The sequence below is a fragment of the Felis catus genome, chromosome B2, assembly GCF_018350175.1.
Source record: "Felis catus isolate Fca126 chromosome B2, F.catus_Fca126_mat1.0, whole genome shotgun sequence".
NCBI lineage: Eukaryota > Metazoa > Chordata > Mammalia > Carnivora > Felidae > Felis > Felis catus.
Window position 1 is genome coordinate 114,390,291 of NC_058372.1, and position 23,889 is coordinate 114,414,179.

The 23,889-nt window shown below is 37.1% G+C and overlaps 1 protein-coding gene and 1 long non-coding RNA gene across 5 annotated transcripts in view; one reads left to right on the plus strand and one right to left on the minus strand.

Moving 5' to 3' along the window:
- ECHDC1 (ethylmalonyl-CoA decarboxylase 1) overlaps nt 1–812 on the minus strand; it is a 54,610-nt gene extending 53,798 nt beyond the window's left edge. Inside the window, exon 1 of one of the 4 annotated variants that reach the window (XM_045058010.1) lies at nt 560–812. The gene's annotated coding sequence lies outside the window, so the exon portion shown is untranslated. Of the gene's footprint in view, nt 1–202; nt 343–559 lie in introns of those variants that run through there. The other 3 variants (XM_011282617.4, XM_011282616.3, XM_011282615.3) reach the window with 3 other exon arrangements.
- Nucleotides 301–23,663, plus strand: LOC102901051. Its single transcript, XR_440353.4, has 2 exons — nt 301–436; nt 20,229–23,663. It is a non-coding gene; the product is annotated as an uncharacterized LOC102901051 (long non-coding RNA).
- The last annotated feature ends 226 nt before the right edge of the window (nt 23,664–23,889 follow it).

Below are 23,889 nucleotides of genomic sequence, written 5' to 3' on the forward strand. Positions count from 1 at the left end.
GGTCTTAATTAAGCAAAATAATTTAATACACAGGACAAATCTAGAAGTCCTAGGGAACATCACCCACCCTGTCTATGCCTGAAAAGTATTTAAACTAGTGCGTTGAAATCATGTCTCCCCGTTCTTTTGAAAATGCCAATGTAGGCTATTTTGCCACAACCCTTAGAAAAGTTTTACTCTTTTCCCAAGGGCCCTCCTTCACCTCGCAAAGTCCGTCAGCGGCGCTCGGCACTGCGTCCCCACGCCCAGCAGAGGGCAGTGGACCTCCGCGATGGCGTCACTAGGAACGCGCCGGTGAGCCCGGGCGGGTCCCCGCTTGTAATTCGTACCGAGAAGCGTTAATGCCCATGACACAGCGACAAGCTAGAGTCCTGTCCTAGATGACACTTAAAGGGCAGCCCCTACAGCCACGCAGTGGCTGTGCTCCTCGAAGCAGGTAACCTCCTTTTCCGCTCCCCCACGACCCTCTTCCGCTTTCCGCCCCCTTTATCCGCTCCCCCGCGACCCTTTCCCTCTTGCCGGAACCTCCCCTTGGTTCCGCCTCAGGCCCTCTCTTTACCGCCGTCCTTCCTCTTCTCGTTTTCTTTAGGCTCTTCCGCATCCCTTCTCTCTCACGCGCGCCTTTTTCCATTTTCCTGCGGGAGAATCCCGGAAATCCCGCCCCGCCAGGAAGCGCCCCATTTTCCCGGCGTGGTGGCGGGCTTGAATGGGCCCTCTCTTAGGTCTTGAGCGAGCCGGAGGCTAATGGACCTGCTACGCGCTTTCGGTTCCGAGACACAGCGTTAAGAGTTGGTGCAGCTGAGGGGCGCCCGGTGGCTCAGTCGGTTAAGCGACCGACTTCAGCTCGGGTCATGATCTCGCCATCTGTGAGTTCGAGTCCCGCGTCGGGCTTTGTGCTGACCGCTCAGAACCTGGAGCCTGTTTCAGATTCTGTCTCCCTCTTCCTCTGTTCCTCCCCTGCTCACGTTCTGTCTTTGAAAAATAATAAACCTTGAAAAAAATTAAAAAAAAAAAGTTGGTGCAGCCCAGTCCACAAACTCCACATTTTCAGTCTCCCATAGGCATGGGAAGAGTGGAAGAGAAAGAAAGCCGGTTTAGGGAATTTGGAAAGAAGGGGAGAGAGAGGAAGGTACCAAAAGGTGTTACTTCTTAAACATCTTTTATGGGTTATTGAGCGGGGAAAACGTTTCTGTTCTTTTTTTTTAATGAATACTCAACATATGCCCTGCTCGTGACATCGCCTTCATAAAGCCCAACAAATTTAGCATTCTGTGCTATTACCTGTCATATGGCCCAGACAGGATGTTCTTTGGAAGACACCTTAAAAGGAAAGTCATTTTTCACCCGGATAGGGATCATTTTGTCAAACAGGAGGAACTGAAGGTAGATCTTAGTAAATAAGGGAACAGTCTGGTGAACGGAACAGAATGTACGAAGAAGCCGAGAAGATAAGCAAGTTTTAAGGTATGGAGATGTGGAGGTAGGGAAGAAGTGGGAACCCAGGTTTGGACTGATGGGAAGAAGTCCAAATATTGAAAGTATTTAATTCCAGTTTAATATGAAATGAGCAACTTAAGCCATTGCACTTTGTCGAACAAGAGATTTGCTTGATTAAATGGTGATTTGGAAGAAATAGTTTGTAGAGTGGGGATAATTAGATATTAGATATAGGTGCTGTTTATGCCATAAATGTGCATGTGGGTATGTGGTACTGCCCAAGTTCTGTATATGGATGCATGGTACTGCAGCCTTGCAAGGCTGGCAGCTGTGGCTAAGAGGTTTGGCCTCTGGACATTTCTGTATAGATTCACTGATGGTATCTTTCTTAAGTTAAAACAAATTTAGTCACTTGCCATTTCTCAGAATTTACCAACAAGTTGAGAGAAGAATGATTTAAAGTTTTTAAACCTTGGGAATTTGGAGGAGGGAAAAAAGGTTGGCAACTAGTGAAGATTCAAGGAAGTTGGCATAAAAAGATGGCATCTATGCACTTTCAGTACCAATGACTAATATGCTAACAAGTAAAACAGCCTGTTTTCTGACTGTGCTTAGCTAGTGTTTTTTTACTCACAGCTACAGGAGTGTAATAGAAGAAAATGGGAATTTGCAGCCAGGTGTCCAGTGTTGTTTGGTAGTGTAATTGAGCCAATAGGAGTTTGCTCTTTGGTGAGTCAGAAACTGCACCAGGTTGAGTTGTGGCACAAAGAAAGCTTTTATTTGCAGGGAGTCAAGAGATCCTGGGGAATGGCTTCCAAAGCTGTACCTCCCCAAGATAGAGTGAACGGATTCCTTTTGTTTAGGGTTAAAATGAATATTTAGATAGGGAAGCCTAAGGTCAAACTTGTGCCTTAAGGAAAGGAGGCTTGCATTACAAGGATCCTTGTATGTTATGTAAATGAAGTTAAGACTCTTCCTTGGGTGGAGATTTTAGTATTATAATGAGGTAAAGGCAATTGTGGGTCATTCCAGAGAGATCATCTCACGGTCCTTCTGAGCAGGCATGAGTCAGGTTTAGCTTAAATGGTCTGGGTGGTCTGGGCCAGTGGGAGGTCTTGTCAGGGCAGTCTCCATCACCTGGGGGTGGTTTCATGTTTCATTTGCCTGAGTAAAGAGGAAAGCTGCCAAGAAGAGCTTAGGGGAAAATATAAAACAAAGGTTAGTGAGTACAATCAGGTGAGCAGTAAAGGCCAGGTCTTGGGGTATAGCTGGTGACAGTAATAGGTACATACCCCGTATGTGTACATTTGTGATTGGTCCTGATAAATTGGAATCTACTTTGAGGCTAAACTACAAAAAAAGAAGTTATTTCAGTGTCCTGAGAGGACAGGAAGGAGGGAGCTGGAAGAGCTGAGACCAAAATATCTGGTACCTGCTTCCCATATCCTATAAAAAAGGGAAAGTTTTCTACCTCAAGGTTTAGTCTTCCTCATTTTTTTTTTTATTTTCCAGTAGTATTCTGATTGCTCATCAGTATGTATAGCATTTCAATGTACTTGCATGTACAACTTAGTGTAAAAATACATTTCACTACAACAATGGTTTTGCCAAACCACTAACAAAAATGTAGTGTCCTGTAATATTAGCATGTTGGTACCTAGTTATTTTTCTAACTGCTGGCTCAACCAACAAATATTGGATGATAATTTCTTTAGTCATCTGTTTTCATAAAATACATATCCAGTTATTCTTCCCCTCCACTTGACTGTTAAACTGTTTTCTTCCCTTTGCCCCATATCATGTTTTACAATCAATACTTTTAGTACAGATAATTACCCACTATCTAAAAACACCTTTACCATGGTGCCTGGGTGGCTCAGTGGGTTAAGCCTCTGACTCTTCATTTAGGCTCAAGTCACAATCTCAAGGTTCATGAGTTTGAGCCCTGTGTTGGGCTCAGAACAGAGCCTGCTTGGAATTCTCTCTCTCTCTCTCTCTCTCTCTCTCTCTGTCCCTCCCCTGCTCATGCTTTCTGTCTCAAAATAAAACTTTTAAATAACAACAACAAAAAAATAGAGCTTTATCATGAAACCTTTCGTAAGCCAAAATGACAATACCATTAATTTGTGAAAAAAGTTTTAGCATCCCCAGACCCCAAAAATAACCTCTTTTATAGGCTTTTCTGATACCTAGAACACATCTTGTTAACAGATGCACAAAATAAATTAAAATTAAGCACCTAGATTTTTGTTCCCTCTCTCTCTCCCCTCTATCTGCCTAGAAAGCTAAAGCTTCTGTGTTTTGTCTTTTCAGGTCTTTGGTTACTTAAGAAAGTTAAAACTTCTCAGTGTTAAAGGAGCTAAGTTTTGCTAACAACTATATAACTCTCTGTAGAATCCCTTATTGCCACCATTGTTAAAAATATAAATATTAAATTTATAATGATCTGTAATCCTATTTAGGCATGTGCTTTAAAACTTTGAGTTTTTTAACAAACTTCCTAAGATTTAAATGGTAAATAGAGTCTTTTTGACTAATTAGTCTTACTTGGTGTGTTAAGCACTATCAAGCCAATGATGATAAACCATTGGTTATATTATATAGGTAAATGCTATAACTATTCAAGAAAATATATAAAATTCCTGAAGTTTTAATATGTCCTAACATAAGGTCATCACTTGATATTCTGATTATTGAAGTCTTATGTATCACAGAACCATATTTCTGTCAGCTGCATTATAATGAACTCTTCATATCAGTCTTAAGCCATGTCCATTTCTGACGTTCTTTTGTCATTTATAGTTATTGCTCTGAAGCTCTTGCCCAGTGAGTTTTGTCTTCAAGGAGACTCATGTAAATGACTTTTTTTTTTTTTTTTTTTAGTATAGGTATTTGATATGTTTAACATAATAAAACTGAACTGGGTTAAATTTCTTGAACTAATGGGACAGCTACATGTGACCTGAACAAAAATTACTAACATAAGACTAAATGAATTAAGAAAGATGATTATAGTTTTTATGACTCTTGTTTGAAACATTGCTGGTTCTCTAATGTATTCTCTTCCAGAATAAGGAAGTTTTCTCTTATGATACCTGTGACGTATAGAAATATGATAAAATATTCCTTTGCAAACAAATTGAAACCTCTAACTTGTCTCCCTACATGAACCCTCCAGAATTCAGAAACTCTCAGTGAGTATTCTTTCTTCTGTAGCAATTACAGTTATTTGCATAAGTTCAGTGAGAATCTACTCTCCTAGTAACAGGACACCATTTGGAAACATTGGTTATATTACCGAGGCTTTGACAGGAATGTCATATTTGAGAGAGGCGTGCGTAGATTCAGATATGACCAGACAGCCTTAAGGAACTAAGGTTGACTTTGTGGAGCCAATAGAACCCCCTTTGAAATGTCAGCCCGATACCTTACTTACAGAGTTCCTAGGAGCCTTACCAGGTGAGTAAAGAATGGCACTTCCTGGCAAGTGCAGAAACCTCAAGATATTTAGGGGACCTCAAGAAAAGGAATGAATACACCCAAATCTATAGGTATTGCAGACAAGTCTGACAAGTATTTGGCTTGGCTCCGGCCTTAGGAGTCTATTGAAAGTTCAATCTAGAGATTCCTTATAAAAGATTCCCAGCAATACATATTTTAAAGGATCTGTCTGATCAACCACTATTCTTGCTGAGCTTATGTAAATAATTAGGTCAAGTTTGTTAAAAGTGGACTTGTTTTGGGGTGCCTGGGTGGCTCGGTTGAGCATCCGACTTGGGCTCAGATCATGATCTTGCAGCTTGGGGGTTCGAGCCCCGCATCAGGCTCTGTGCTGACAGCTCGGAGCCTGGAGCCTGCTTCAGATTCTGTCTCCCTTTCTCTCTGCCCATCCCCCACTTGTGCTCTCTCTCTCTCTCTCTCTCTCTCTCTGTCTCTGTCTCTGTCTCTGTCTCTGTCTCTCAAATATAAATAAACATTTAAAAAATTTAAAGTGGATTTGTTTTACAAATTAGTTTTGATTTGGTTATCTCTGGAAATAAGGGTAAATTTAGAGAAAAGTGTTTCAATAACACATCCTTATGAATGTTAGATTCTAGTTTTGATTAAATAGTGTAAGCTAGACAACTTGAGATAAACTTCAGAGATTGCCATAATAGCTCATATATAGATAGTCTTCCTGCTTGTTACTCTGTGGGAATAATAAAAGGGACCCTATGGGCATGGGGTTATTTAAATAGCTGGACAATGGGATGGACTCTCCAATAATTGTGCAACTTCACTGTCACCTTGATTAATTCTACGTGGCTGGGATAACAAAATCGCTCCTTAAAAGCCAGAGCATACCCCACTCCACTGCGTTAACTAGGGACTTTGGAAAAAATAGATGACCTCAGCCTCCTAATATTTGGATTGGATAATACACTTGGGGATGTCCTTATCTCCTGGAACAGATCATCTCCCACTTGCCCGTGATTCCTCATAATTAGAATATTGTTAAGATTAGACATCAGAGAAAGAAGGCTTCTTACTGGTTTTATCCTTTAATCATATCTGTCCTGAGAGCCACCTCTGTTGATGTCAAATTACAAGTAGAGGTTAAAGCCAAACATATAGCGGCCACCTTTATCCAAACCCAAAATGAAGTCAGCCACAAATTCGAAAAGTGGCCCCCCAAAACTTAATGGCCCTTGATATCCTGAATGCAAGTCAAAGAAAAAGTTATTATGCTAATATTGAGACTAAATGTGTGTATATCCCAGATGACTCTGCTAATGTATCCAAAGTTTTAGCCCACATGTATACCATAAATAAATGGTAACTCTTTACAGTGGACACATCATGGTAAGCTACAAAACCAGTCTTCATGCTAGATTTGTGGCTTATTGCACACATCAAGCACTTCAGACCTCCCTTGGTGGGTTTCTCCATTACAAGGTACAGATTGGCCTCATTTATATCAATACATAGCCAATATGACAGATCACTCCAATACCAGGACATAAAAGGATACTTCTATTACTAAAAAAAAAAAAAAAAAAAAAAAGTTTCTTGCTGACCTATGATAAATGTTACATGGGACTCTCCAGGCCATAAGAGTCCTTTTTCTTATCCTCAAACTATCAAAATTTTAACTGAAAATGCCAACCCACAGATGGGCTCACGACAATGCTGGACAAGATCCACGTTCCATTGGTGTGACCATCTGACATCTATTTTTCTTCCATCAGTACATTTAGAAGATGTCATACGGCACATGGAGGCCCTTGATAAATACACATTAAGGCCTTAAATGACTCCCAATATAGCATTATGTTATTAAACACTAAAGTAACTCTAATGCATAAATCGATTCTACAAAATAGAATGACATTAGATATCTTAGCACGAGGAGGAACGTCTGCCATTGTTAAAGAAGAATATTGTGTCTGTATTCTAGATTATAACTAAAATGTAACAGGTTTACTTACTGATACAAAGAATCAAATTGGTGCTCCTAATGACTGCATTGTCACTTGATAATTGGTTACATTCCTGGTCAGGAGGTGGGCTATCATCCACCTCATTGCTCCTCTTATTTTTAATTTTAATAATAATTCTAATGTGTTGTCTCTTTTGCTTGGTTCTCTCGTATTGCCAAGCAAGCAGTTCCTGACTCCTTCGATCCTACTCAAAACAAATTCATCCCGATGTCCCCTCTGGGCTCTACAGTAATGGCCCACCATAACAGTTTCTTGTAGGGTAAGAGAGTAACTAATTTCAGTCCCTGAGTAGGGACATCTCTACGACCCCTATCAACTTGAGGAAGTTACAGAAGATGAACCCTTTGCCTTTCAACAATCTTAAAGATGTAAGGACTGAAAAACTGGTCAGGGAGGAAATGATGAAGAACAGAAGCAGAAAAATGTTCACCTGTAGCATAGAAGACTATATAGCCTGACAATATAGGTCCAATAAGAGTCAATTATGTACTGGTTGTTACATTCTCTCATGACTGCCTGTACATCTCACCAATAGTTAATATTGAGCTGAATGATAAAGCACCAGAGAAATCTTGCAAAAGTAGTTTTATGAGTAGAAATTCGAACAAGATATCTATTATCTAATACTCCCTGCGCATGTCCCCTGCCCCTTGAGCACTGCGTATATAACCATCAGATTCATACAGCAAAAATGCAGCTTTTTCTGCTCACGGGTCCTGTCCCTGTGCTGTAATAAAAGCAGCTTTTTATTTTGCACCAAAAACGTCTCAATAATTCTGTCTTGACCGTTTGCTCATGCCCCACATCAGCACAGGTATTCACAGATACGGTTCAAAGATAGCAATTTGACGCTAAGATGCTGAGTGTGGTTCCCAGGGACAGAGCTTGGCAGTGTGACTCAGACCGCATGCTTCCTCTAGGAGGCTCGCTGTAAAACCAATGCTGAATGCCATTTTTACCTTTCACCGTTTTTTGGTAAAAGCAAAAATCCTCTTAATTTTTTGGTTTGTTTGTTTTGGGGTTATTTCCTTAGTAGTTGCTCTAGGGTTTGCCATATATATTTTAACTTATCAGAGTCTACTGCAGATTTATACAAACTTAATTCCAGTACCATATAGATATATTACTCTTATATAGTTCTTTTTCCTGCCTTGTGGTGCCATTATTATACATATTACATCTATAAATGTTACAAACCCAACAATACATTGTTATAAGTGTTAATTTACATAATTGTATGCCTTTTAGAGAAGCTGGGAGAAGAAAAGTCATAACCTTACTCCAATACAAATTTATTCCCCAATCTCCTCTTTGCTGTTATCAGCAAATGTATTACATTTCTATATGTAATAGGCCTAACAATACACACACACACACACACACACACACTTATATATAATTTTATATAACTACCTTTTAAATCAATTAAGAAGAGAAAGAAGTAATATACATGTATGCAAAGTTTTATAATTACATAATTATTTCACCAGTACTCTACTTCTTTGCTATTTTTCATATGGTTTCGAATTACTGTCTGAGGTCACTTGTTTTCAGCCTGAAGAATTTCTTTAAGTATTTCTTGATAGTTGGGTTCTCTTACAGTGAATTCTTTTAATCTCTATTTATCTGACATTGCCTTTATTTAAGCTTCATTGTGCTACTTCATATTTCCTCTTTAGATAAAGATGTCTTTTAGACAAAAACGTCTTTCAGCGTTTGACTCCGGTGTTTCTGGGTATATCTCTCTTTGTGTTTTCCCTACTTGGAGTTTGTTGAGCCTTTTGGATGTGTTGATTAATGTTCTTCATCAGATATGGGAAATTTGGGCATTATTTTTTAGAACAAGTTTTTGTGGTTTTTGTTTGCTTGCTTTTTCCTCTCCCCTCTCCTGGTAATTCCAATACAAGTATGTTGGTGAGATTAATGTGTCATACATTACTCTGAGGCTCTGTTCACTTTTCCTTCATTCTTTTTGTTCTCTCATTTTTTTTTAATTGTGTAATCTATTAGCTTTTCTTTATATTTGCTGATTCTTTCTTCTACCAGTTCAGCTGGTTGAGCTCTGTAGTGATTTTTTTTTCTTGGTTATTTTACTTGCAACTTTAGAATTTCCATCTTTTTTTTTTTTTTTAAATAATGTCTTTCTCCTTTTTGATATTGTCTCTTTGATGAGACATTATCATCATGCTTTCTTTAAATTTTTAAACATAGTTTCCTTTCGTTCTTTGGATATATTTATGATAGCTGCTTTGAAGTCTTTGTCAGCTATGGTCAACATCTGGGCCCCCTCAAAGTTCTATTGCTTGCTTTTTTTTTTTTTTTTAACTGTGTGTGGGCAACTTTCTTATTTCTTTGCATATCATATGTATAATTTTTTTTTTAATTTTAGGTAATATATTGTAGCAACTCTGGATATGATTCTCCCCTACCCATTTGGTGCTTATTATTGTAGTTTGCTTGTTTATTTAACTACTGGTCGCACTATTTTAGTTTAAATAGTGCGATGTTGCTGATGTTGCTCCTGAGAGGTCACATCTTTTGTGGTTACCTGGAATGAAAATGGTTTTACAAGGGCTTTCTTTGACTGCCTCTTTCTTTGATCACACTCAGATGTTTGACTCCTTTCATTGCTAGCTGATCCACTTTATTGTTTTTACCATTCCCTCGGACATAAATTGCTACACAGTTTTGACACGATTAAAGCTGGGCCTCATTTAAGAGGTGGTTCTGAAGGCAGTTTATGATGATTGCTCTGACCCCAGATTGATTTTCTTAGGTATCTCTTTTCTTGTTTCTCTCTGGCATCAACAATGCCTACCACACAAGGGAGTTTTTCAAACCAGTTCACCTGTGCTCTTCTCTCCTCAGCCACTACCGCAAATTCTGATCACCTCTGTATATGGCAGTATTGAGAAAAGTCGCATATAGACATGTCATAAGGATGCCCCAGGAATTAATAGACTCAGCGTGTTAAAGACCACAGAAGTTAAATGAGATAAAGTTTCCACTGAGGCCATTGTGGGACTGGGAGACTAGGGAGGGAGAGAAAAACACTTTTTAAGGTTTCTATAGGGAACATGATTATGTGTCCACAAGAAATGAATTAAAAGTTTCCTGAAATTGAGATGAAAATTACAAGATTTTGAATAGATCCAGTCAGCACAATCTTGGCATCCAGTAACATTAGACGTTGTAAGGAAAAGAAGTGAAGAGTGCAAGTATGACAATAATCAAGGGTTATGAATTGATTTTGTAAGTCAGTGGAAGGTTAAGGAGCCTAGGGACTCAAAGATGCTAGACAGAAGAGCAGAGCTGAAAGGAGCATGGGATTAGGCTAACCAGAGAGATTAAAAAAAAAAAGCCAAAGTACACCCCAATGTGTTGAAAGACACCAAAAGGGAAAGGGAAACCAGTGGTTATCTGATGGCAAGGCTTAAGTGCAACAAATGTGGGAGGAAACAGAGCTGGAAGAAAGAATCTACATAGAGGTAAAGCCTTGGGATTTAGTCTTCAAAGTGAAGAAATTCAGAGCTATCAGACCGACTGAAATAAAATGGAGATAAAAGGTTTTGGAAATAATGGAGCTTGAGAAATTATAAAACAAGGCTTTCTGATGAGTCATTTTTGATCTTATGAAATTGTTGTAATGGCAAGAGATCAAAGACAAAATTCTCAGCCTAGTATTAGAGTTACAAAAAGATGATGTGGGATGCTTTGTAACTGGGAGGTCTGGAAAGGAAGACATAATTTTCAAAATTATGCATTACATGTAGAAATTATTTCAACATTTGACACAAAGATATAATGTTTCATTTAGTATTAAAATTTTAGTCTTTCTGATTCACACAGAAGAAACATAGCCAAGAAGAAATTCTTATTTAGTGTCAACCATTAGTTTAAGATTTGCCTATTGGAATGATAACTTTTTGAATTTTATAGTAAGCTCCCATTCAGTAGAATTAGACTGTCACCTGAGGAATTCAGTTGAGAGTTGACCAGTCACCCAGTGAACATTCTGTTTGCATAAAGCCTTTGCTCTAATGTGGAGATGGTAGCTTCAGTCTTCCATCTATAAAGGCATGTTGGGAAGCAATTGTTAAATTTTGAACTGTAGCTATCAGCAACTTAATTATTTCAGAATTATCTGTTGAGCAATCAATTACTAAAGTGAAGCCAGTATCTCAACACGATTTTAGCACCTTTCATGTCCTAGGAGGCTCTGTCCTGACCACTGAGAATCCAGTGGTGAAAAAAGACATGATTGCAATTGTTTAGGAGGAGGATATGACAAACTGAACCAAGTTGTCTAGAAGGAGGACATGACAGACTAAACCAAGGAGTCAGGGATTTTTTTCCTATGTAACTTTTTAGTTTAACAGTAAATAGATGAATGTGACGATTAAGATGACAATACAAATAATTTTCCTTTCAACATGTACCTTAATTCCAAATGAATAAACTACACACAAAGGTTTACTTAATGATTTATAAACATAAGAAAAGTAACTGTTCACTGAGCACCTACTGTGTCCCCAAGTGGTTAACATACATTAATTCTAATTGGTGACAGTAGCAAAGTGGGCAATGGCTGCTTCTCATGCAAACTTGAGTATAAGCCCACCCTCCTTCCCCCCCCCCCAATAACCTCTAAGTCTCTTTGGAAATCCTCACAACACATCTCAAGGGAGATATTACTGACTTCATTTTATAGATAAGGAAACTGAGGTCAGATTGATTAAATAAATTGCCTATGGCCTCCCAGCTTCTAAATGTAAAAGTTATCGTTTGAACCAAAATCTTGTGGGTTGTTTTCTACACAGTGCTTCAGTAAAGCCTATGTTTCTTCTTCGTATCTATATGGAATACTAAGACATACTTTAAAAAAAATTCTTCATTTGATTTCTTATACCACTTTGAGAGTTTCTTCTACCTCACTTTATTTTCTTTGCTCAGATTTATGTCTGATTAAAAAGAAGAAAGGGTATTTTAAGACTGCCAGCAAACATTTCTGACTGTGTGGCTAGATAGGCAGGCTGATGAAGAGGTAGGAAGTGAGTGGAGGTTTCAAAACTGATATTCCCAGCATTACTTTAGATACTCTTAATTCCTATTTTATATTCCTTATAAAGGTCCTGGGCCAATTTGTCCTCAAATTCCTTTCTTGGTCTGGCTCTAGTTTACAGAAGAAAGAATTCCCCTGACAGTTGTTTTATTGCCAGGGTCAAATCCTGGGGAGAACTGAAGGGTGAGGGGAAGATGGAAGGCAAACTTTGTGCCATCCCCTCAACAGCAGTGCCTTGACTGGTAGCCTGATGTGGTTCCACACTGGCCCCTGTGCTCTGATAATGCTGCCTTCTGCTTTTGTCCCTTCAGGCTGGGATAAGGGAGATAATGGTTTGCTATTGTTGCTAGCCTCTGGATGCCCTGGGTGTCCTGTTGGGGTTCTCAGTCTTTCAGCACCTGTGTAACCGTGCCCACGCAACAAAATCCTGCTGTTTTAGGGGAGCCTAGGTGGCTCAGCTGGTTGAGTATCTGGCTTCAGATCAGGTCATGATCTCATAGTTTGTGAGTTTGAGCCCCGCATTGGACTTGCCACTGTCAGTGCAGAGCCCGCTTGGGATTCTCTTTGCCCTTCTGCTGTGTGCTCTTTCTCTCGCTCAAAAATAAATAAACGTTTTTTTTTTAATCCTGATGTTTTAAAAACTCAGGTGGTTTTTCATATGATTTCACTTACATGTGGAGCCTAAAAAAAAAGCAAATGAATAAGCAAACCAAAAGCAGAAATGGAATCATAAATACGGAGAACCAACTGATGGTTGCTAGAGGGGAGAGCTGTGGGGGCATAGGTAAAATGGGTGAGGGGAGTGGGAGACACAGGCTTCTAGTTCTGCAAGGAATAAGTCAAGGAGATAAAATGCACAGAACAAGGAGTAGAGCCCATGGTATTATAACAACATTGTATTATGGTGTCCGATGGTAGCTACCACACTTGTGGTACGCATAGCATAACATACAGAGTTGTTGAATCACTCCCTGTGTTGTACACCTGGAACTAAGGTAACACTGAGCATGAACTGTAGTAAGTTGAAAAAGAATTCAGGTGGTTTTTGTTTTCCTGATTAGATCTTGACACACACCCAAAATACTTTAGACTTCCTTATGAAGCTCAGTGCACTTGTGAATGTATATTTAATAATTGTCTTCTTAGCCAAAGTCTAAGTCTCATAAGGGCAGAGACCATGTCTGTCTCCTTCACCCCTATATTGCAGTAATTGCCAGATAAAAAGGGTTTAATAATTATATGTTGAATGAATGAATGAATGGATGGATGGATGAATAAGATGTGCCATCAAGTTTTTCTCTCCTCAAAGCATCTGTCACCTCCTCACTTCTTATTCTTGCCCATCGGATCTGGGCATCTTGAGGGCAGAATAAATATGTATCACATGAATGAAAAAGCTGTTTCAAAATTCGTTACTTTCCAGACTAACCAACTTTGATACCCACAGCCAAAATGAACAGCAGAATATAATGGACATTTAGTTATCTCAGGGGCGCCTGGGTGGCGCAGTCGGTTAAGCGTCCGACTTCAGCCAGGTCACGATCTCGCAGTCCGTGAGTTCGAGCCCCGCGTCGGGCTCTGGGCTGATGGCTCAGAGCCTGGAGCCTGTTTCCGATTCTGTGTCTCCCTCTCTCTCTGCCCCTCCCCCGTTCATGCTCTGTCTCTCTCTGTCCCAAAAATAAATAAACGTTGAAAAAAAAAAAAATACTTGCCCTCATTCTTTCCCTACCCTATCCTGCCTCCGTTTCTGTTTTTGTTTATCTAGTATTCTTTTTCTCCTCCTCTTTTTGCTTTTCTTCCTGTCCATCTCCACTCCATCTCCTGCTCCATCTTTCCACTTCTACTCTAAATTAATGATGATGTATAGTGTATTGATTTTGCCAACTCTATGCTCCTTAATTTACACATCCAATGTATGTATGAAGCATTAATTTCCTTCTATAAACATAGATCAAACTAAATTAAATTCCTTTCAAAAATTGGTTTGGACGTTCAATTGATCTTCACTTATGAAGTCATTGCATCTTAACCTAAAAACTTTCATCCCCTCAATATGTCACTGTCAAATTTCTCATAGGTTTTCTATTTTTACTTGTGGTTAGATTTTATGAAGAACAAGCTATCCTAATTTAATATGTGCTTGAGCTTATTATGCTTTTAATTTCAAGTCTCTTCAGATCACATACTGGAGCAATTTGTAGGCCATTAAACAACACTGCTGTGTCTCCATTTTCAATGCTCATCTTTTTTTTTTTTTTTTTCTTTTTTTTTTGGTGGAATTTAAACAATGATGTTGAGGAATTGACACAAAAGAAAAATAAAAAAGCTCAGCACTGGGCCCAGGTGATATAGTTAATGGCAGGAAGGAAGGAAGGAAGGAAGGAAGGAAAGAAGGAAGGAAAGAAGGAAGGATGGAAGCAGGAAGGGAAAGAAAGGAGGGAAGGGGAGAAAGAAGGAGGGAAGAAGAAAAAAAAGATATAAATCTAAAAGCTGTTACTTATCAGGATGATGTAAACATGAAAGAAGTGAATAAGGACTGTTACAAGAAAACAAGGAGGCCCCAGTCCCATTTGCCTCAGAACCATGAGACAGAAACAGGAACACAGGTAAGGACAGCCTACAATGCAGTGGGGGTGGGGGTACAAACAGCATTTGGGTTCATCAAGTAGGCAGTCCGTGTGAAGGTGACAAATATAAAACTTCTGAATCCACGTACACTTGTTATTTCCAACTTATTTATGGCTTTTGGACATGAAAGATGATGTGGGGAAAAACATAAATAACTTAAAAACTTTACATACCAGAATGGTTTAGGAAGACAAAAGACACAGTTGAACAGTATGAAAATTTCAGTCTACCATCGCCACATACTTTGAGATTTTTTTTTAAGTTTATTCATTTTGAGAGAAAGAGCAAGAGAGAGCATGTGTGTGCAAGCAGGGGGAGGGGCAGAGAAAAAGGGAAAGAGAAAATCTCAAGCAGGCTCTGCACTGTCAGTGTGTGGCGCCTGATGGGGGCTTGATCTCATGGTTCATGAGGTCATGACCTGAACTGAAATTAACAGACAGTTAACTGACTGAGCCACCCAGGCTCCCCAAGAGCTCTTGATTAGGGTAAAATATTTCCTAAAATCTGGAGAAAGTTTTTGTATTGTTTTGTTTGTTCTGTACATTGGTTTTTTGAACATTCAATGGGCCTAGCTCTTGTTTGTTTCTTTCTTTCTTTTGCACATATTCCTCTGTGGAAAGCCTGTGGTACTCGCCGCATTAGGAAAGGGAAAGGCAGAACTGTTCATCCTTCAACAGTAACACTTGCTTCTTTTAAAGACCTGCTTCTCTGATCTTCCCATATTTAGTAAAGCAAGGAATAACAGAGGGAGATGCATTAATAACACTGGCAGTTTTATGCAGCAATGCCTAAAAGTAAAAAAAAAAAAAAAGAAAGAAATTTAGATATAGCATGCATTTTATAGATCAGAGGAAACTTTCCAGATGTTCTATCTGCAATATTTAGGTAATTTTTTTTTCAACGTTTAACAGAGGGAGATGCATTAATAACACTGGCAGTTTTATGCAGCAATGCCTAAAAGTAAAAAAAAAAAAGAAAGAAATTTAGATATAGCATGCATTTTATAGATCAGAGGAAACTTTCTAGATGTTCTATCTGGAATATTTAGGTAATTTTTTTTTTCAACGTTTATTTATTTTTGGGACAGAGAGAGACAGAGCATGAACAGGGGAGGGGCAGAGAGAGAGGGAGACACAGAATCGGAAACAGGCTCCAGGCTCTGAGCCATCAGGCCAGAGCCCGACGCCGGGCTCGAACTCACGGACCGCGAGATCGTGACCTGGCTGAAGTCGGACGCTTAACCGACTGCGCCACCCAGGCGCCCCTTAGGTAATTTTTTTAAATGTACTGCTGACAGTGGTGAATATCAGTTTCCATTGTACGAGACTTGTGACTCGATCTGTCTCAGATCTGTGTGGCAGGCTTGGGTTTATTCTGGCATCTTGAAATGTCTTCAGATTATGGGGTGAACATTTTTCTTGCCCCTCTCTTGAGCACGGTGGGCGGAGGGGAGTGTGCGCTGCTTTACTTCAGTGAAGTACATGCCTTACATTTCCTCTTATCTGAGTGGAGAGACTTGTGGCCATCATGCAGAGTGTCCAGGTGGGATTCAGAAGGGAACTCAGGTGAGCTCACCTCACAACCCAGAGCCAAATAACTCAGCAGTATCATTGTACCGCATATCTCTCATGCACTTTGTATTTTTAACCAGCTTTTCTAGCTGTCTTGGTTAAGAGGGCTAGTCTACAATAAAATACTTTGCTAATACCAGATATGGGAATGCTATATAGATACTAATAAATATATACAGAAAATAACTTTTTATTTTATTGTGAAGAGTTTCATCAGAATGGGTATTGAACTTTACTGAATTTTGTTAGATTTGTAGTGAGATAATGATATATTTTTGGCTTTGATTTATTGATTGAATTAATTATATGAATATACATTCTAATATTAATCTAGTATTTCTTAATTAGAGCCACTTAAAATAATAAGTGTATTACTTTTGGCATGTGACTGAATTCATTTTGTGTAATTTTTATTTAAGGGTTTAAGAATGTATGTTCATAAAGAATCACAACTTTTAATTTTAATTTTATTCTTAAATTTTTATTTAAATTCTAGTTAGTTAACATACATGGCAATATTAGCTTCAGAAGTAGAATTCAGTGACTCATCACTTACATACAATACCCAGTGCTCATCATAACAAGTGCCTTCCTTAATACCCATCATCCATCTAGCCCATCCCCCACCCACCACCCTCCATCGACCCTCAGTTTGCTCTCTATTGTTAATTTTTAAGTGCAAGTTTTGTTTCTTCTTGGATGAAAAATGTTATGAATATTCAGAGTTTACAATTTTTAAGTGATATTTTTTGTTCATATTTTTATTATTACATTGGTTTTATTGCATCGTATTCAGAGAATATGGCCTATGCCATTTATGTTTTTTGTAATTTGAAACTTCCTTTGTGGCCCAGTAATCAATTTTTCTAAATTTTCCATGGTTATTAAAAAATGAGTAGTATTATTGGTAGGGTGCAAATTTGGGGAAATTAATAAATTTTATTAATTATATTATCAGAATATCTACAGTTCTAATTTCTGTCTACTTCATCCAACAAAGACTGAAAAGTATGTTTATATTTTCTTAGTATAGTGTTTGGGTAATTTTTCCTTTCAATTAAAATAGTTTTTTTTAAATCTTTAAAAAATTTTTTAAAGTTTATCCATTTATTTTGAGAGAGATAGAATGAGCATGAGCGGGGGAGAGACAAGGAGAGAGAGGGAGAGAGAATCCCAAGCAGGCTCCGTACTGTCAGCACAAAGCCCAAAAGGGCTTGAACTCATAAACCGTGAGATTATAACCTGAGCCAAAATCAAGAGTCAGATGCTTAATCAACTGAGCCACCTAAGTGCCCCTCAATTAAAATAGTTTTGATATCGTATGTTCTGATGCAATATTTTTTAGTACATGCAGATTACTCCATAACTGATAAACACACACACTGTTCATTGTGAATTTCATCAACAAAGAATGACTGTCTTCATCCCACTAAATGCAATTTCCTTTAATTTCTTCCTCCTTGCTAATTATGCAATCAATTCTGCTTAAGAAATTATATTCATTTAATATATCATTTATGAAAAACCCATCTGGGTGTTTATAGAAAAATTTGGAAAAACTCTGATATAGATTCTTTGTAGCTCAAACTTCCTTCTATTCAGTAGGAATTCAAGTATTTTTTATTAAATTTTTAATGCTCATTCCTACACTTTGAAACCTGGAACACTGAAAGTTAGATGATAATACATTGATAATCAAATTTGAAATCCATATCCAAGAAACATCTCTTTATGATGAATTAAGTAAACTAATGGCAATACCAAACGCTTAGGTGATTATAGGATGATCTTTGTTGAAAGATAAAGAGTTCTGAGCAATAATTTTAGGTTACTTTAATAAAATTACAATGAAAAGTAAAAAGTCTCTGATTACCCCTCCTTAGACTTAAACCAAATTAAGCATAGTAACATTAATTGTATTTTATAGCAAATTAAACTGATAACCACAATGCCTTAAGTGGAGGAGAAAAAAGAAAATAAACCAAACGAACAAGGATTGATGAGATTTCCTGGCAGCGCAAACTTAGCATTTGTGAGGTTTTCTTTTGATTAATCATAAATTACTTCTTCAAATTGCCATGTAACTGAGAGTGCACTATTTACAAGATTTGTGATGTTGGTTGGTGCTTATGTTGTACCTTGGACCACCTAGGATTCTTGTCCTCCAAAGTCTTAGTACATATTTACACTTCTACCATCAGCATATTGGCTTCCTACTTATCCACATCCTTGCCAACACTTTATATTATCAAATTCTAACTTTTGTGTATCTCATAGTTGTGAAAATTTTAAATATCTTTAATATGTTTACAGCCCGTTCTTCTTTCTGTCAACTGTTTTGTATTCTTTCCCCATTTCCTAATTTTTTCTTTTACTGCTTTGTAGGAAAGCATTTTATATTCTGGTACTAACCATTTATCAGTATGGTTATCAGTATGGTATTGTCAGGAGCTCAGCTGAGCTCAGAGAGAGAGTGAGCTGAGCTATCAGATATCAGAGTAGCCAATTAAAACAAGAACCCCAAAATGAGAAAGACGGGCATTTAGTGACTTACTGCTGTGATATAAGCAAGAGATTACAACTGGAGAAAGCACTGGCTCCTCACTCACCTTCTATTTTTTCCCAGACAAAAGTGCATCAGTTAAGGGTCAGGTAGATCCACCTAGACATGGGTGTTGTCCTCCTGTGGAGAGAGAATCAAACAAAGGCTCCAGCAGTTTTATGAATCTTGGGATGGACAGAGGCTTATGGGGAAGAGCTAGAACAAGTGTCTTCTTGGTTTTCCCTCCTCTCCCTGACAAGGTGACTCAGCAGAAGCACCTGAAGAAGTCCTCCACCCAGTGCCTCGGATACTGAGACCTAGGAATGAAGGCAAATATTCAGGGAGCTCCACTCAGCGGGGCCTGAGTGCTTGACTGCAGCTCCCTTCAGAGGCCACAACGAGCTAGGTGCACACATCTGGTATGGGGAAGGCAGGTTTCTCCATGAGGCGTGTCAGGAAAAGTCTTGGTGATTGCCTGTGGTCAGGCCTGAATAATCACACATAGGGTTTTAACCAGGACCTGGGCTCCTCTTACGCTGAAAATGTCTTGTCCCTGTGTGTGGTTTATTTTTTCATTCCTTAAATAAGTCAAACTTCTTTAAACATTCTTTTTTGTCCCAAAGTCATAAAGTAGTCTCTTATCATTCTTAAAATCCTTATGCTTTTCCTTATCATATTTAGGAGTTTATATGACATGTGGACATAACTTATTTTTCCATATTTGTAACCAATTGTATAGCACCATTTATTGAATTGTCTATATTGTCTCTATTGATTAACAATGACATTTGTCATATGTGAAGTTTGTATTTATGTGTGGTTCTGTTTCTAGGCTTACTCTTCTGTTCCTCTGGTCTTTTGTTTCCTTCTGAGGCCACACAATATTGTCTCAATTATTATTGCTTTATAATAAGCATTGTTTATAATTGGGCAAATCCTTCCATCCTGTTTTTTTTTTTTTTTTTTTTTTTTTTCAAATTTATCTTGGCTGTTCTTGCCATTAGCTGCTACATGTACATTTTCACACCAGTTTGTGAAGTTGCATAACAAACTTGGGTATGATTTTGAAAGGAGTTCACATTAAATGTATAGGTTAGGATATGCACTAATCATCTATGCTGAAACACCTGGCTGGCTTAGTTGGTAGAGCATCCAACTCCTAATATCAAGGTCGTAAGTTCAAGCTCCATGTTATGGGTAGAGTTCACTTAAAAATAAACAGCTTTAGTATATCAGAGTCTCTTCCTCGTGTACTTGATTTATTTCTTTAATATCTTCCAATAAAGTGTTCTTAATTAATTAATATTAAATTTAATATTAATGTATATTAAATATATATTTATAATAATATATAATAATTATATATTAAAGACTATATATACTCTCATATCCAGTTACTGTGCTTTTATCTGATTAAATCAAATGATTTTCAGTGGATTCTTTTTTTTATACAAACATTTTCAAATATGATGATTTGGTTCATTTTTTTAATGTTTATTTTGAGACAGAGAGTGCACGCACAAATGGAGGAGGAGCAGAGCGAGAAGAAGAGAGAGAATCCCAAGCAGGCTCCATGCTGTCAGTGCCAAGTCCAACGGAGGGCTCAGTCCTATGAACCATGAGATCATGACCTGAGCCAGAAATCAAGAGTTGGACACCCAACCGACTGAGCCACCCAGATGCCCCACAATTTGTTTAATTTTCCCTTTATTTCTTTCATTTGTCTAACTGCACTACTATGGTTTTCTTTATGTTATTCAATATAGTAATGATAGTGAGCATAGTTGTCTCAATCCTGATTTTAATATGAATTAACCTGACATTTCACTATCAGGTGTGGTAAATTTCTGTAAGCTTATGGTAGATTCTTTTTATCAGGAAAGAAGTTTTCTTCTATTCCTAAGTTGCTATGAATTGTGATAGTAAACGTTGGATTTCCCTAATGCTTTTTTCTCCATTTAAAGAGATGATCAGATAACTTTTTTCCTTCAATATATTAACATGCTAAACTCTATTAGTAAATTTCCCAATGCTAAAGTGTTCTTGCATTCTTGTCTGGGATTAATTCAATTAGATCACGACATATAAATTTTTAAATACATTGCTTATTCAGTTTCCTGATACTTCCACAGTGATTTTTGCATCTATGATTCATGAAAGGCCAGATTTCCATTCTTATTCTGTCCTTCACTGGTTTTCATATGCAATTTTTCCTATATTCTGCTTTCTGTATGTCTTGATTTTTATATTTCTCTTTTTTTCACCATTCTGAATTTCTTTTGGATTACTGTAGTTTTTAAAAAACTTCTATTGTTTTTCCCTCCCCACTGACTTGGAAATTCTAAATTCTATTTCTCTTTTTTTTATTATAATAAATGTTACATATAGCTAGCTCTGATTAACTTTTACTATATTGTCCACTTATTTTGCTATATCATCTTTTCTTGCTCCAAGTTAGACGTTATCGTTTTATGCAATTTTTTTTAAGAAAGATTTATCCTCTCCTTTATTTTTATCAGTTTCTTCATCATGACTCCTTCCCTTATCTGGAACCATTTTTGTGAGACTGTTTTCCTTTTTTTGAAATATACTTTGGAATTTCCTTTATTGAGGGTTTATTGGTTGTTGTTCTAAAATGCTTTTATTTTGTTCACATTCCTGAATAGTAGTTTATCTATGTATATAATTACAGGTTGAAATTAATCTGTGGCAGTACTTTGAAAATTTTCTGGTTTCCATTGTTGAAATTGAGAAGTCCGCGGTGAATCTAATTGTTATTTCTTTGTAGGTAATCTTTTTCTTCTCACTGTTTCCAATATCATCTCTTTGTTTTTGCTTTTCTTTATTTTTACTATGATATACTGTGGAAGAATATTCCTTTATTTATTCTGATTATGAGGTTTGTCTTTTATTAATTATAAAATTTTGTTAACTATTATCTCTTCAAATATTTCCTGTTCCTTTTTCTATTTGCTTCTTTCTTCTAGAACACCATATAAATCCATATATATAAGTGTGTATATGTATATATGTATGTGTATAATATACGTAACACATGTACATGTGTATATATTCTTACATACATATATTTTTTTCATTTGATTCTTCATGTGCCTTAATCTCTCTCATATTCATTCTTTTGTGTGAAATTTTAGTGTAAAATCTTTTAGAAAATTAATTTGAATCTGTCTTCCAGTTCCCCAATTTTTCTTATAAATTACATCTAATCTGTTATTCAAACCACATTGAATGCTTAAATTCAATGATTACATGTTTTCTACAACTTCCGTTGGTTTACTTTTCAAATCTGCCAATATTTGAAGCAAAATATCTTGTTAATTGCTTAGTTTTTATTTCTTTCTATTTCTTCAAGCATTTAAACATTCTAATTTTGTGAGTTTTATAATTCTGAGATGTAAGTTCCCATGTTTGGCCTGGTTTGATATGCTTGTTTTTTAGGCTTCAGAGAGCTTAAAGTTAAGCCCTTTAGGGAGAATACTCTGCCAGGTACCCGGAGCTCTGCCAGTGGGGACAGCTGTAATTTATTTCTCAGCTTGGCACTTCCTATGCCACATAAGTGGCTTAACTTAAATTCCTAAGACTACTCAAATCATGCCTGTGTTTACAAATTCTCAAGGGAGAATTTTTCCTGACTCATAGCACAGTTAAGATAGATACAGTTTCTGACTGTACAAATTTGGCCTCATTTATCATTTTACAGAAAGCATTGCCCTCCAAAGACCACAGTTTTGTGTGAGAGAGGGAGGGCAGGACTCCAATTTAATTTTCTACCTGAAACGATTCCAGGTGTTATTTACTTTTTGTGTCCTGTCCTTAAAACCCAAACCTCTTGATAACCCAGACCACCAAATACTTTAGGGGCTGTTTCAACTCACCATTGTAAAGCACAAACAACAGGCCTGCAGATAGCAAACATTAAATGTAAATACACATTAAATAAATAATAGAATATGTCACATAGGAAATGACTAGTGGGACCAGGAATGTTTAACTTGGAGAAGATTGACATTTTGATAGGGTTGAGGATGAATAGGCAGATCATCTGGTAGCTCTCTCTACTCATTTCAAATATTTGAATGGCAGAGAAGTTCAAATAGATTTGCTCTGTGTGACCTAAATGAATAGTATTAATGTTGATCCATCAATAAATATAGAAGCCATTGTTGTCTGGCAGTGGAAAATTTAAAGAACTGCAATACTATCATTTGATTTGTTTTGTTTTTTACAAACCGTAATGGTCACATATGTAAAATACTCATTTTTCAAAAATTTAACATTAAATCATAACCTTTAAAAATAATATTTAAAAGTTTTCAAAACATGATTGTTGGCCTCACAATATTTTATAATGTGAAAATGGCATGATTTATTTAATCATTCTCTTGTAGAGTGAGCTTTTGCTCTTAAGAGTAAAATTAAAATCTTAAGAGTAAAAAACATCCATACTATCTTTTTAAAAGATCTCTAATAAGTTCCTTAGATTGCTAAAAGTGTCCAAAGGTCATGAATAAGTTTTAAAGGCATATGATATTTATTACTTAAACTACAAATGTTGCCCATAAAATATACACTATATGTGTGTTAAATGTGTTAAATATGATAAATAGTTGCCAAATTGATTAATATACAGGTATTATTGTTATCATAACTTATCATATCCTCCTTCTGCTACTTCTATTGAACTGTCCCCTGATTTCTTTTGCCTAAAGGAGTCTACTAATGGTTCCATATGGGATATGTTTGAAACCTGTGTGGTTTTAGATACCACCTATAATTAACTTTTGCAGCAGTAGACATTGAATCTAAAAGTCAATCCATTTTAGATTCTTTCTTATATGACGTTTTCTCTTCCTACACAGCATGAAGTCCTTGATATCTAAGAAATGATGCTTATTAAAGGCCAGAGACTATAATCTTGAGAATTTGAGTGATCCTGTGATTTATTGCTATTCCACACTGACATATACTATGCAGACTTTCCCTGGGCAAAGAGAGTATTAACTGGCATGGCTGAATCAACCTCATTCATTTATACCTTGAAGTAAACTTAAACCAACTCCGTATGTTGCACAAAGCATCTTCATTTAAATTCTTTCTTTCTTTTTCTTTCTTTCTTTCTTTCTTTCTTTCTTTCTTTCTTTCTTTCTT